At 39.6% G+C, this 16411-nt stretch overlaps 1 protein-coding gene across 4 annotated transcripts in view; it reads right to left on the bottom strand.

Moving 5' to 3' along the window:
* Positions 1-16411, bottom strand: part of TMTC2 (transmembrane O-mannosyltransferase targeting cadherins 2) — a 446884-nt gene that overhangs the window by 216402 nt on the left and 214071 nt on the right. The gene's annotated exons all lie outside the window — the stretch shown is intronic.

Here is a 16411-nt window from a genome sequence, read left to right as displayed (position 1 = left end):
TCATACCTATAATCTAGTACTTTGGGAGGCCAAGCTGGGCGGATTGCTTGAGTCCAGGAGTTCAAGACCAGCCTGGGCAATAGGGTGAAACCCCAATAAATACAAAACTTAGCCAGACATGGTGATGCATGCTGTAGGCTGGGGTGAGGGAATCGCTAGAGCCTAGGAGGTCAAGCCTGAGGTGGGAGAATGCCTTCAGCCTGGGAGGTTAAGACTACAGTGATTTGTGATGGCACCACTGCACTCTAGCCTGGGTGACAGAGTGAGACCCTGTCTCAAAAACATAAAAGCTGGCCGGGCGCAGTGGCTCACGCCTGTAATCCCAGCACTTGGGAGGCCAAGGCGGGCGGATCACGAGGTCAGGAAATCAAGACCATCCTGGCTAACACGGTGAAACCCTGTCTCTACTAAAAATACAAAAAAATTAGCCAGGCCTGGTGGCAGGGGCCTGTAGTCCCAGCTACTGGGGAGGCTGAGGCAGGAGAATGGCATGAACCCTGGAGGCGGAGCTTGCAGTGAGCCGAGATGGTACCACTGCACTCCAGCCTGGGTGACAGAGTGAGACTCTGTCTCTAAATAAATAAATAAATAAATAAAATAAAAGCCGATTTTAAGCTAGACTTGAGTATGCATATGTGATCTCTCCTAATCCTCATAACAAATGAGCTTACATTATCATCCAATTTGTACTATTAATAGAAGAAGAAACCATGCCTTACAGAAGTGACACTCAAAAAGATAAGAGAACAAAAAGATGTGTCTGTCTGGTTCCAAAGTCCTTGCCTTTAACCATAATGGAAGTCTTGGACTTTGGATGTGCCCCATGAATGGTCTTATCAGCTACAATTTAAATAAATATTATTTTAAAATATAAATGTTAATTATGTTAAACTTTCTAATGTCAATGGAGAGAGAAAAAAAGGAAAAAAAGAAAACAAAGGGAGGGGAAAAAGAGCCATTTAACTGCATGGAACTGAAAACGAGCATGAATGTGTTGTTGCTGTTTTTTAAAGTAGACTGTCTTCCCACTCCATCTATTAGCAAAGACTATGGGGCGGGGTCAACATTTGTAGACTGAGCATTTTACTAATTGTATGATAGTCACTTCATGTGACTCCAGGGAAATAAGAGCCTTTGTAAGCCTACAGGAATTTATTTTTTCTGAAGAAATTATACCCCGGATTATTACAGAAAAGAACATAATAGTAAGTAGGTAAATAAAACAGATACAGTTAAAATATTAAGTAGAAGAAGTGGCTATGATTTAAAGATCATGATTCATATGTTATCACAACATATATCCTATATACTTATATGCAATTCTAATTACAGGAATTCTACAAGATACAATTATTTCTCTTTCCCCTATCTGTAGTTATTTCAGATAGATCTGAAACTAAATGTATTCCCAATAAGAAAAAAAATTTAATGTAAACATAAAAATTTAGTACTTCAATAATATATTAACACTGTTAGTCTTGACAGCATTATTCGTCACTATAACATCTATGTGCATACTGTAATATCCACATGTATAATCCAGCACCCATGTTCATTTTGTTTTAGTGTATCTACGGTTGTTCCTTGGCATTTTACCATCTGCAATCTCTACCATATTCCTGAATTTGACTATGAGCCATCCTCACATCCATGGCTCAGGTCTGCTGCCAGTACCACTCATGGTGTTTGATTTTGATTTTGGGGTTTGCATGCACTTGTCTTCCATCCATTTCTTCTCTATGCAAAATTTTTCCCATGGCTTCTCAATTTTGCCCTATGTCCCTAATAACAATGTGCTCTATACAGTTTCTGACAAACTAGCACATGGTATTATATGTAAAGACAATTAATATAACTGCATTTTCAAATACAATGACTGGCCAAAGGGAGAGAATTTGGGAGCAACAAGCCTTGAGGCTCTCCTCAAATCACAGGCAACAAACCTATTTTGCCTATCACACTGTCAAAAGTAGTTAATGGAACACTTGGGGAATATATACACTAGAATGTCATAAATAGTGGTCCTGTTTATGTAACAACTATACCAATTCAGTAAAGGCTTTTTAGAAATTCCTCATATATGGCTGATCGCATAGCCCATGCAGTCATCCAACCAGTACGTTTTTTAATTATTATTTTTCTGTTTTAAATTTTTTCTCCATAAATACTGGGTCTTTCTATGTTGATCAAGCTGGTCTGGAACTTCTGGCCTCAAACAGTCCTCCTGCCTTGGCCTCCCAAAGAGCTGGGATGACAGATGTTGAGTTGCTGTATGCAGTCTTGATTATTAACAATGATAGATTTTGTCTTCCATTAAAATACCAGTTCCTTTTGATTTATGGTAAATCCTAAAGAGTACAAGGTGCCTCTGAGTTTGTATCAGGAATAGAATTGTCTCCAAGCAGCCCTTACAGCTTGCTTCTAACACAATTGGGATCATTTGAGTTTGGTTCAGGTATAAAAGATGAAGAACCCTTAGAAAGACCAAGAGTTCTTAGACGACTTGTACAGAATTACGATTTCCAAACAACTTCAGGGGAAACAGAAAGAATCCATTTTCTTCCTTAAATTCCCTTTTTAATTTTATCGCCCAAATCACATCTGTTTTATCTCACAGTGGATCCAGTCATCAGGTATGTTCCTGCCACCTAATGGCCCGAGGCCCGAGGTTAGTTTCCTACTATAAGTCACTAAAGGAACTTTGATACAGAAACATAAAACGAAATGTCCAAAATCTATGTGGTAGTACTAGCCCTGTTACCAATTAGATTTGGGTACACCCAAGTAAATTACTTAACTCTTCTACTTCCTATTTCATAGTAAAAGCAATAATTTAGTAAATATGTAATGTGGGACAAACCCTGGGCTAGGTATGCTATGCATACCCACAAGATGGTATTGCTATACTCACTCTATAGATGATAACACTAATAAGGAGAACAATAACCACTATAAATGAGTTATCATCAATATCCACATCTACCTTACTGCAAAGTTTGGAATCTTTAACCATGCTCCTTAAGCATCCTGCCTCTCTTAGTTTCTCATCTGTAAAAGAATTGTAAGGCTGAGCACAGTGGCTCATGCCTGTAATCCCAGCACTTTGGGAGGCTGAGGTGGGCAGATCACCTGAGGTCGGGAGTTCGAGACCAGCCTGACCAACATGGAGAAACACCATCTCTACTAAAAATACAAAATTAGCCGGGCGTGGTGGTGCATGCCTGTAATCCCACCTACTCAGGAGGCTGAGGAAGGAGAATCACTTGAACCTGGGAGGCAGAGGTTGCAGTGAGCCAAGATCGCACTATTGTACTCCAGCCTGGGCAACAAGAGCGAAACTCCGTCTCAAAAAAAAAAAAAAAAGGTGAGTTGTAATGATGCTTGCCTAAATTAAACTCTGAGTCACATATTAAATTAACATAGATGTGTAACTCCTTGGAAAGCACATTATTATGGAGATGGTATATTTCATTAATAGATTAGTATATACTAAAAGCATAACCAATTCGATATACACTTTTATAGTAAATCTGCCCTATTCATTATCTATGCTCATGCTACTGAGAATTGCATTGCCAACCAAATCCAGGGCAACAAAAACACAACTAAAAGCAATATTGAATACTCTAAAGGTCAATTTTAAGATTTAAAAAATAATGAAAATCCTAAAGATTGCATCTTATTTTAAAAATCTGCTTCTAAGTTATAAATATAGTACCTCTCAAATATAGTACATCAGGGAGAATATTCCATGTGTTAACTTCTATATGTTAAGTTTTGGCATTCACTGTGATCAGTCCAGTAGCTAGTGTTGAACAGGGCAAAAGTAAATACTAGAGAAAAGAGAATTTTTTAAAAAAAAAGAAATGATGAGTAAAAAATGCAAATAAAATATTTATGTGAGTAGAAAAATATTTACATGTGCTAATGAGGACAATTATTTGTAAATAACTGAGATCTCTAAAATAAAATATCAATTATCTTTGCTATATGCAAAAATCTTGGGCACGTATCATTTTAAAGCATTTCTTCTGTACTTTCAGTTGATTTAACAACAAAAAAGAATGAGAAGTTAATTTTCTTTGCCTTCTTTGCTGGTACAGGACAAGCAGACAAGAATTCTGAAGACTGTGCAAATACATGTCACCCTTGAACAACATAGGTTTGAACTGCCTGGTTCTACTTATATGTGGATTTTTTTTTTCAACCAAACACAGACTGAAAATACAGTATTTGTGGGATTTGAAACCCACATATAAAGAGTACTGACTTTTCCTATATTCGGGTTCTGCAGGGCCAACTGTGGGAATTGAGTATGCAGGGATTTGTTTTTAAGTGTGTGGTCTTGGAACCAATCCTCCACATATATCAAGGGACAACGGTACTTGAGCATGAGCCATTTTTGTATGAACTGAAAAACATGATATTGAAATAGAGAATGCTGTTATACATATAAAAGTCTTGAAACTACAATTCAGAAAGTTATACTTCCATGTATTAAAAAGAAGCTAGTACCCAGAGGGTTAAGTAAGATAGAGGAAAAATCAGGAAATATGTCAAAACCAGTGATTAATGAATATTACCAATTAAAGAATATGACTAGATGTGTGGTCTTAGATATAAAGCCATATATTCTATTCATGAGTTTTAAATAATGTTGTCAGATTACTGACATGTCAGGATGATTAAAACTCATAGAGAAGCCACATTTTCCTTTCAAATAATCAGAACTGGGTCTTAGGATATACTTCTTTAAACCCTAATTTTTAACTTAAAACCTCAAAAGTAAATGTCTGCTCCAGGCTCAATGTGAGAATGAGCTGAGAACCAGCAATAGCCAAAACCAAAGTATGATGGTCCTCTGCCCAAAGCAGTGCACAGCCTCTTGCTTCTGGAATGGTACCACAGAGAACAGAAGCATGGCATTAGGATTTTAGTGACTTCATCAACTGCCCTCAAAAACTATCTCAAAATCATTGTGCTAAAGTGTAATGGCAAAAGAAATTTTAAAATTCTGTACTGTTGCTTCCAAATAATAGCATTTCAAGAACAAAAAGTAATTTTAAATTTATCACTGTGATTAGAGATAAGAAAAATGCAGAATACATGGGTTGGTACAGTAATCGTAATATGCTAATGTTTTCATTATACAAGCACAGAAACTCCTTTCTAACTTAAAATTATTGTAAATATTTACATGAATATGAATATTACCACTCATTCTTTTTTTTTTTTTTCAGACAAGGTCTCAACTCTGTCACCCAGGCTGGAGTGCAGTGGCGTGACCATAGCGTACTGCAGCTTCGACCTCCCCAGGATCAGGTGATCCTCCCACCTCAGCCCCCCAAGTAGCTGCAACTACAGGTATGCACCACCACACTCAGCTATTTTTTGAATTTTTTGTGGAGACAGGGTTTCACCATGTTGCCCAGGCAGGTCTCAAACTCCTGGGCTCAAGTGATCCACCCATCTCTGCCTCCTAAAGTGCTAGAATTATAGGCGAGAACCACTGCACCCAACCACCATTCATTCTTAACCACAATTGTGAAGGTAACATGATGCCATCATCTTTGGAAAATATTCAGATTATTCAACACCAGTACTGCAAACCATCAAAACTTGTTTGTAAATCTCAAAGAGATTAAGTCAACTGACTTGGTGAAAAAGGAAAACATTTCAAAATATCTTAGACCTTGTGGTCTTTGCTGGTAGTCTCATGAAATACAAGTTGAGATATTTACTCTCTTATCCTAAGCAAGGAGAGGTAAGAAGAGCAGAAAAAAAATTACCACATTTCTTTATGATATGACTTCCAAGTTCCTACACAGAGCCCCAAACATTAAATGACTGTAAGTTTCCTCTGCTATTCCAGGCATCTTAAGAAGAAAACGCCATGCTTTGACACTTGGGTAATCTGTTCTTGTCAAAACTTGACTCTGAGCTGATATATTACATTTCTAACCCAGTTCCTTCTTTCTACACTTAAAATGTCTACAGAGAAATTTTTCATAATTAAAACATATGCTTAAAGTGCTTCCAAAAAAGATATTAATGCTGATATTTTAATATCTTATGGTGTTTTGCAAAAAGGAACTGAATTATGCTGTTTAAGATCACTGAAAGAACGGGCTGAGAGGCAGCTGGTATTATTGGGAATTAGAATCCTTAAATACTAGACAAAATAAAACCTCCAATACAGTTCTGCTCTCAAGATGATGTTTTTGTTGTTCTAAATTTCCTTCTAGGTACTGTCTAACCAAATCCGAGTATGGGCTGGGCGAGGTGGTTCACACCTGTAGTCCCAGCACTTTGGGAGGCCTATGCGGTCAGATCACTTGAGGACAGGAGTTTGAGACCAGCCTAGCAAACATGGCAAAATCCCATCTCTACTGAAAATACAAAAATTAGCCAGGCATGGTTAATTACAGGCGCACACCTGTAATTCCAGCTACTGGGGAGGCTGAGGCACACGAATCACTTGCACCGGGAGGCAGAGTTTGCAGCGAGCCGAGATCGTGCCACTGTACTCCAGCCTGGGCAACAGAGCAAGACGCCATCTCAAAAAAAGAAAAGAAAAAAATAAATATGAATACGGCTTATACTTAGAAAACAATATTATCATTCTCTAAAAAAGAACGTCTAATATGTTTGATCATTATTTCATTTTGAGTAAGCACATGATATTTATGTCCCTCCTAGATCCCCTTGGATGATAATGTTAAAACTGCAAAGAAATTTACACTGAGAAGCCATGGCCAAGTGATGATGATAACAGAGTGCTGGGAAGGGAAGAGAGTGGTCCCTTTAAATGACACAGAGGCTGGAGGCGGGCGGGGGTGGGGGAAGGGCTGGGTAGAGGAGGGCATGGTTCCTTGCTAGGGCTCCACCCAACAGACCTAGGGGAGGACAGGCACTCCTGCCTTCCTGCCCAAATGTTGCATTTTCCAAGACCACCCTGGCCCCCCACACCCAAACCCTGGGGCTGTAAAAACCCGAGACCCGCCGGGCGCAGTGGCTCACATCTGTAATCCCAACACTTTGGGAGGCTGAGGTGGGTGGCTCACAAGGTCAGGAGATCGAGACCATCCTGGCTAACACGGTGAAACTCCGTCTCTACTAAAAATACAAAAAATTAGCCGGGCGTGGTGGCGGACGCCTGTAGTCCCAGCAACTCGGGAGGCTGAGGCAGGAGAATGGCGTGAAACCGGGTGGTGGAGGTTGCAGTGAGCCAAGATCGCGCCACTGCACTCCAGCCTGGGCGACAGAGCGAGACTCTGCCTCTGTCTCATCAACAACAACAACAACAACAACAACAACAACAACAACAACACAACCCAGAGACCCTAGCAGGCAGACACACAGAAGCTGCTGCTGGATGGCAAAAGGAACACATCTGCAGAAAATGACAAGAGGCTGAACATCGAGTGGATGTCCAGGGGAACATGCCTGCATAAGAATACAGACAGGGGCATACCGGAAGGACATCCACCAGCCGAATGAGGCAGAGTTTGGCCGGAGCAATCAGAGGAGAGCCCAGGCTGGGGATCAGCCTGACTCCATGGGAAATCCATCTCCCTTCTGGCCCCCCGTCTGCTAAGAGCTACTTCTTAATCAAACCTTCCACTCATTCTCCAAGCCCCCATGTAATCCGATTCTTCTGATACACCAAGGTAAGAAACCCTGGGATACAGAAATCCCTCTGTCCTTGTGATAAGGAAGGGGGTCTAATTGAGCTAACACAAGCTGCCTATAGAGGGCTAAACTAAAGGAGCATACTGTAACATGCCCACTGGGGCTTCAGTAGCTGTAAACATTCACCCCCTAGGCACTGCCGTGGGGTTGGAGCCTGGGGTTGGAGCCTGCCTGTCTGGATGTTCCCCTAGAGGTTTGATCAGAAGAAGTGAGCCACACCCCCTTCGCACACCCTGTGAGGGGGACAGGGGAAATTTTCCCATTTCAGTAAGACTTCTAATTTAATGCCCACATGCATAAAAATTAAAATAAGGCTCACACTTCCTCTACATCAAACCCTTTTACAATAATTATATGACTTGAACGTCTCAATTTTTTCCATAACTCCTTGAGACTTATCTGGAATTCTCTTTAAAATCCATGATCACCAGAAATAGGCACGAGTGCATGATAAGGCTAAAACTAAGACAGGTGTTTGTCCTCTCGAAAATCTGCTCTTTAACAATATCAGCAATTGTATTTATATTACAGAAAGGAAGGAACATATTTTACCCTGCTTTAGAGGGTTCAAATACCTGTAATTTGATAGTGTTTTTACACATATTTTTAGCTTCCTTTAAGTTTTCTTTTGCTGAAAGAGAATTAAACATTTCAAAAATAGTAGTTCTGATCTTAAACAACTCTACTCTCAAATAGAACTTCTAACATAGCTAATCATTCCTTAATAGGTGTCAGATTTGAAGATATTTCGTAGGTCTCATTTTCTGACAGTATAGTGAAACTCCATGTTCAGAGAATCACACCTTGTACAGAACCAATAAAAATGCTACATTAAAAATAAAAATATTTGCAAATGAATGTATTAATTGGTTGGAAAGTAAGGGCAAACCTGAAGTCTAAAAACTTCACGAGGCCAGGCATGGTGGCTCATGCCTGTAATCCCAGCACTTTGGGAGGCTGAGGCGGGTGGATCACAAGGTCAGGAGAATGAGACTGTCCTGGCTAACACGGTGAAACCCCATCTCTACTAAAAATACAAAAAAATTGGCAGGGTGTGGTGGCACGTGCCTGTAATCCCAGCTACTTGGGAGGCTGAAGGAGGAGAATCACTTGAACCTGGGAGGCGGAGGTTGCAATGATCCGAGATCGCACCACTGTACCCCAGCCTGGGCGACAGAGTGAGACTCCATCTCAAAAACAAACAAACAAACAAAAACCTTCATGAATGCAGGACTCCAGAAAAGTAAACTAGCTGTGAAGATGGTATTCACCTTGCATACACTAGATCTGTCAAACAGATAAACCTAGGTTTAGGCTTTAATGAACTTCAAGCAGGAGGTCACACTGCAGAAGCCACATAAACTGTGATCTGCCTGAAAGGAAACCGCCTTCATCACTTAACTAGCAACAAAAAAATTTAAAAAGCTTAGAGAATGAAAAGATGGGTGACTGTTTGGCCTATTTGGACAAACAGAAAATAGGAAAAAATATTCCTTGGGAATTCTTATGGGAAGGTCCACCTTCACAAAGTTTGGGGCCATACTACATCTGTTGCCTGAAGAGTATCCAAGCAAAAACACTTTTAAAACTACAATTGTAGCAGAGATTTTTAGAAATATATTACAAGAATATTATGTGTAACATTGTACCAATTGAACAAAACACAGAGAAAAAAGTTACTAAAACTGACCCAAAAGCAAATTTGGCTCTTTCCAAAACTATGAAAGAAATTAAATCAACAGGGAAAAAAAAAAGTCATCTATAACCAAAACATTATGCCTAGCTAGTTTTGCAGGTAAATTCTACCTAATATAGAAGAAAAAAATAATTCTAATTTTACATAAAATCTTTGAGGGAATGAAAAAGAAGTAATGCTCCTAACCTGATTCTATAAGGTTAAGATCATTGATTTTAAAACCAGAATATGACACCACAAGAGAGAAACTGACAATCACTCAGAAATACAGATGAAAAACAAATGTAGAAGAAAATGGGAATGATAATACATTATAATCAATTCCTGGGCTTAATCTAGGAATGCAAAACAGGTTCAACATTAGAAAATCTATTAATATAATTCATCAAAGAGACTAAGTCAGGAAAACCTATCATCATCAATATTAATTCATAAAACAGTTCTTAAACTAGAAATGAGGAAAACTCTGCTGATAAAAGTTACCTACAGAAAAAACTGTAAGTACATAAAATCAATGGTGAAAAAATCACAAACCATTTTTTAAACAAGAAATAAGGAGAAGTATAGGGAAAGGTCCTCAAAGACACTGGTAATATTCCTTTAATAAGCTACAGAATAGATATTTCAGTAGTATTCCTTAAACTATACAAATATGATGTATATGCATACTTATATGACTATGAATGATATATTTCATATATATTTATTAAAAGTAAAGAAATGTTAGGGCTTTTGTTTTTGTTTTGTTTTGTTTTGTTTTGAGAGGGAATCTCGCTCTGTTGCCCTCGGTACAGTCTCGGCTCACTGCAACCTCCGCCTCCTGGGTTCAAGCAATTCTTCTGCCTCAGGCTCCTGAGTAGCTGGGACTACAGGTGCCTGCCACCATGCCCGGCTAATTTTTGTATTTTTAGTACAGACGGGATTTCACCATATTGGCCAGGCTGGTCTCAAACTCCTGACCTCATGATCTGCCCACCTTGGCCTTCCAGAGTGCTGGGATTACAGGCATGAGCCACCGCGCCCGGCCTAGGACATTTTTAAGAAACACAAAAATATGGAAATCAGAAAAATTTACCTTCATGCTTAATCATATGCTAGTCTCAAGTATTTTAGCATATAAACCGTGATAAATATAATCTAAAGTAACTCTAATTTTAAGGTTTGAAGGTTTCAAAAGCCCATAAAGATTCTAAAAGTTTTGTTGTGGGTAATTTCAAAATCTTAAGAGTCAGCAATATGGCACCCACTTCATCTATAATACATCACAGGACCACTTGCACTGAGTCTGTTGTGGTCTCGATTTTTTTTCCTGCCCCACAAAACTGTACTTGAAATCATTAGAGTCAGACAACAGGAAAACATTTCTGTGCCAATTCATTCTTTTTTTTTTTTTTTTTTTTTTTTTTTTTGAGATGGAGTTGAGAAGGAGTCTCACTCTGTCACCCAGGCTGGAGTGCAGTGGCACAATCTCAACTAACTGCAACCTCCACCTGCCTGGTTCAGGCAATTATCCTGCCTGAGCCTCCCGAGTAGCTGGGACTATAGGCGCGCACCACCATGCCCAGCTAATTTTTTGTATTTTTAGTAGATACAGGGTTTCACCATGCTAGCCAGGTTGGTCTCGAACTCCTGACCTCATGATTCACTCGACTTGGCCTCCCAAAGTGCTGGGATTATAGGCATGAGCCACCACGCCCGGCCCCAATTCATGCTTAAAGGCGTCTGAACTTCTGCAACTCCCCCATCCCAAATGGAAAACAACCATACTTGATTTCTTCAAGAATCAAATATTTAAAATGGGCCTTAATTTAACAATTTAGTAAATGTAAATCTGCTTTTAAAAAATATTTCAGTCTAGTTCAGCCAATGAGATACCTTCCTTTTATTCTTGCCAGCCCTGTTGTTTATCTATTTTTTTCTACTCAATAGAGAAGAGATGGACTGAGAAGACAAAACACATAATTTCCTTATGGAAACCAGATTTAACTTCCTGCTATTTATCTCTCAATCAGCCTTTATTGGTGGGATGCTTTTAGCTAGTTTCTCTTACCAAGGCTCTCTGGTAAAAATGAAAAGCTGTGTTTTACAGCACAACTCAGGCCAGTCAGTTTCAACAAAATACTATAGTGGTTTTCCTCCTTGATTTAACTAGTAAATTTCTTTTTTCTTGTTTTGTTTGTTTGTTTGTTTTTTGAGACAAAGTCTTGCTCTTGTCCCCCAGGCTGGAGTGCAATGGCACGATCTCGGCTCACTGCAACCTCCGCCTCCTGGGTTCAAGCAATTCTCCTGCCTCAGCCTCCCGAGTAGCTGGGATTACAGGCGCCCGCCACCAAACCCGGCTAATTTTTGTATTTTTAGAAGAGATGGGGTTTCACCATGTGGGCCAGGCTGGTCTCAAACTCCTGACCTCATGTGATCTGCCTGCCTTGGCCTCCCAAAGTGCTGGGATTACAGACTTGAGCCACCGTGTCTGGCCTTAACTGGTAAATTTCATGTTTTATAAAAATCTGAACTTCTGTTGAAAAATTTTTATCTTCCCTTGGACATATCATGACAAATTATTGGTGAAATATAATAATAGAATTTGTTACACCATTTCAAAGCTAGCTGGTTAATTACAACCCATCATAGTTAAAGACACTCAATTCGAGGTAAACAAAAGCTTAGACTATATAATCCACAAGGAAATAGTCAATTTTTACATGGCTTAGAGGTTTGAGTTTCACTTAAATTGTGAGTTATTTCCTAAATGATATTCCTACAACATACTTGTTTCTTAAAATTTGATGCCATGTTAAATTGAAATAGAACCACCAATTTTGCAGGAATCTATGAAGGAAAAAAATTGTCAAACGCTGCAAAATTGAAACAATTTTGACTCTCTCTTTTTCCTTTTTCTTTTTTTTTTTTTTTTTTGAGACAGAGTTTCGCTCTTGTTGCCCAGGCTGGGGTGCAATGACGCGATCTCGGCTCACTGCAACCTCTGCCTCCTGGGTTCAAGCGATTCTCCTGCCTCAGCCTCCCGAGTAGCTGGGAATACAGGCGCCCGCCATCATGCCCGGCTAATTTTTGTATTTTTAGTAGAGACAGGCTTTCACCATGTTGACCAGAATGGTCTCGAACTCCTGACCTCAGGTGATCCGCCCGCCTCGGCCTCCCAAAGTGCTGGGATTACAGGTGTGAGCCATGGCGCCTGGCCAACTGTGTTTTTCTATATCTAAAAAGGTAATGTTTGTCATTTGCACTGGGGGAGTGAATGCAGACTGCTAGGATAATCACCTTGAAAATTCCAAATATGTATGACATTTTACATATATCTTTTGTATTTATCATTTCACATATTTACATTAAAAATGGGCATTAAAAACAACCTTTAGCACTTAAGTTTTCCTCAGATTCACTCTTAATTGTTCTTAACTATTTAAGAAATTGCTTTCAAACAATTAACCACCATAGTCATATTTTTTTAAATCAAATTGACATAGAGTTAACAAACCATTCTCAGAACCTATTTGATTTTGAATCTATAACCTAATTTTAAAATGCCTTTAGCAAGCCAGATGTGCTGCCATATATACTACAATTATTTTATGTTTATGTGCTCACTGATCTGCTTATCTATAACTTTGTTGGCCTGGGATTATGATGTTAATTAATAAGGAAGTTTGCAAGAAGTTGATTTCAGGGAAGAGAGGTGACCAGTTTGAGATCCCGGCAGATCACCCAGGTGGAAAAGTTCCTCATAGATAGGCGGTCACAAAGAACATAACTTAGAAATTCAATTGTATATTTATTGACCCCTACTATATACCAAGAAATGTTCTAGATACTGTAGGGAAGGGAAAATAAAGGCAGGTTTTAGGGAAAAAAAAAAAGAAAGAAACAAAAAACTTGAAGAATGGATTAGTTTAAGGAGGAAGCAAAAATCATAGAAGAGAGAAAGCTGTCAGAAATTGGAGAAAGATAGTCAAAACCAAGCAGTGGCTTAAAAGCTCTGGTAACAGAGATCAATGGTGCCAAATTCTACAGAGACTAGAGCCACATGGGGATTTAGAGGAGGCCACAGCAAAAAGGGTGATCACACATTTAACTGTTTTGTAATGAATCAAGAAATTCTTTCTTTAAGCAAATACTAATAAATATGGCTTTAAAAATGAGTTGCTTTAAAGGCGAACGGGGGAAACACTTTCAGATATAATGTGGCTTGCTCATTAAGGCGTCATCAGAGAAAATTTGCTTTTTCCTAAGCACAGAAATGCAAAGAGTCATTGTGAAATCAGCAAACTACAGTAATCAACTATGTCTAGTATTTTCCTGATATTATCAACCACATAATGAGACAGGACTTGTGGTTTACATAGTCCAAATCAGCTATCATTTCTCCACTATCCAGATTTAAACCATAAATTAGCAGCACAGTCACTATGACAGGGTTTACTCATCGTCATTTGCATCCAATCAGTTAATGACTGGCAGCTGTCTACAGGACCCATTACTGAAGGCAGCAGTTTTAATGCACACTGTTTCATGAGGCTTAAAATCATATTCCATTAAAGCACATGGTAGACTGAAGTATTCCAGAATTTGCAAAGGCTTTCAAAGGAAGAAAAAAAATCCTAACTTCATCTGTAATCTCAGAAAACCATACATACACAAGACTGGCTTTATAGGGTTTCTAATCTTTTACTTCGGTTCAAATAATGTATTAGACTAAGAAAATCTGCCTTAAGGAAGATTACTGACAGTCTCATAATTGCTAAGGAAGTAACTGTAGCCAGAATTATTATTAACATCTTATAAACAGAAAAAAATATAAGAAACCTGGATTGGAAGAGTTTTGCCTTGTATCAAAATGGAAGCATATGTCACACACAGATGCAGTCACACAATCTGAAACTAACTCTACTCCCGATTCTAACCCTCTCATGATAAAGCATCCCTCACTACCTGGCATATCAAAGGCATAATATTTCACACTTTAGCCTTATTTCATGCATGTACATTCTATCTGTAAACAGATCATGAACTCCTTAAAGAGAAGGACTATGACTGTAATAATACTGAACATATCCATTACTGAATGCCTTTGCTTTACCAGGCACAGTCCTCGTTGCAGCATCTATGGCATTTTTTAAAATGTAAAAATCTCGGCGGGGCGCGGTGGCTCACGTCTGTAATCCCGGCACTTTGGGAGGCCGAGGAGGGTGAATCACGAGGTCAGGAGATCGAGACCATCCTGTCCAACACGGTGAAACCCCGTCTCTACTAAAAATACAAAAAAACATTAGCTGGGCGCGGTGGCAGGCGCCTGTAGTCCCAGCTACTCGGGAGGCTGAGGCAGGAGAATGGTGTGAACCTGGGAGGCGGCGCTTGCAGTGAGGCGAGATCGCGCCACTGCACTCCAGCCTGGGCGACAGAGCGAGACTCTGTCTCAAAAAAAAAAAAAAAAAAAAACTCTACCTTCTTGTGTTGTACATTCTAGTGTATGCTGACAACACGTTCATAAAATGAACACATAATTATAGAAAATATAGTATGTCAAATAGTGATAAGTGCTAAGATAAAAATGAAGCATGGAAAGTGGATAGGGAATGCGCAATAAGACAGAGGTGGAGGAGTGGCTGTAATTTATGGCAGGGCAGTCAATTTTACATAAAGCACCTTACTGATAATGCAACAATTGGTCAGAGACTTAAAGGAGGTAAGGGAGACCCCAGTGAGAATAACCAGGAGAACACATTGCAGGAAGAAGCAATGACAAAGGTAAAAGCTCTGCCGCACGAGCTTACCTGGCATATAAAAGGCACATCAAAGAGGCCAGCAGGGCTGGTGTGGAGTAAGGGAAGGAAAGGCTGGTGAGTATACACAGGGTCCTGAGACTGTGTGCATCTATATCTATCATATCTATAATCTATCTATCTAGCTAGAGTTTTTAAAGTACAGACTGTTCTAATTTTATTTATTTTTATTTTTTCAGCTTTTATTTTAGATTCCAAGGCTATATGTGCAGGTTTGTTACAAAGGCATATTACATGAGGCTGAGTCCTGGAGCACAACTGAACCTATCACCCAGGAAGCGAGCATAGTACTCAATGAATAGTTTTTGGACCCTTGACTCCCTCCCTCCTTCCCCGCCACTGTTATGTGCCTTCAATTAGAGAGAAACTGGCAGCCAGAGAATAACTGGGGACAGTGGAACACCATGCCCTGACTTGTGTTTCCAAAAGGTCACCAGGGCTGCTGGTTAAGTGTAGACTTTGAAGGTGAATAGAAGCAGGAGTTCAGCTGAGACATTAAAGAATGTGAAGTTGTCACTCACATCATTACAAAAAGAAAAAGCTAAACAGACTGAAAATCAATAACTTGTCTTGGAACCATCAGTGAATTGGGGTCGCAGGGCCAACCACCACCCTGAAATCTAGAGAAAGACAAATCCAGAGACACAGCACAGGAGAGCTTACCTGGAGCAGAAGCTGCTGGACACAGAAACTGTTAGAAACAATTGACTACTCATTTTGACAAGTTGCTGGAGGCTAAGCATAAACTAGTTTTAGAATCAGAAACTCCTGAGGGTGGCAGTTTTAGGGGACTCCCAAACTTTTGGGGGTTTTCCCTCCCGGGACCCCAACAGAGTGTCATCGGGAAAAGCCAAGAAAGATGTTCTCCTGGCTCTGGCAGTAGGAGAGGAATAAACCTTATGAAATATACCCAGAGCATCTGTCATGACAAAAGACCACTAACTCCATAAGGGAAAGATCTCAGCCTTGTCCCAGAGCTGTGGGGGAAAACCATTCCTCTCAACTCAGCCCCCTCTAGCCTTCCTGTCTTAACTGGAGTGGGACACAAGGAAAGAGAAGAAACACTTGGCAAAGGTAGTAGCCCAGAGAGGCGAACATTTAGTCATAAAATAATACAACATTTTTCCTACCCCATATCAACAGAGCTGCAGTATAATAATAGTTGATTACAGCTGAAATAGATGCAAAGCAAACTGAGTCTGCGGGAAAGTCCACAGACAACTGG

This window comes from Pan paniscus, chromosome 10 (genome assembly GCF_029289425.2).
Source record: "Pan paniscus chromosome 10, NHGRI_mPanPan1-v2.0_pri, whole genome shotgun sequence".
In the NCBI taxonomy this organism is placed as follows: domain Eukaryota; kingdom Metazoa; phylum Chordata; class Mammalia; order Primates; family Hominidae; genus Pan; species Pan paniscus.
The sequence above is the reverse complement of the archived record's forward strand: the minus strand, read 5'-3'. Positions and strand labels throughout refer to the sequence as shown.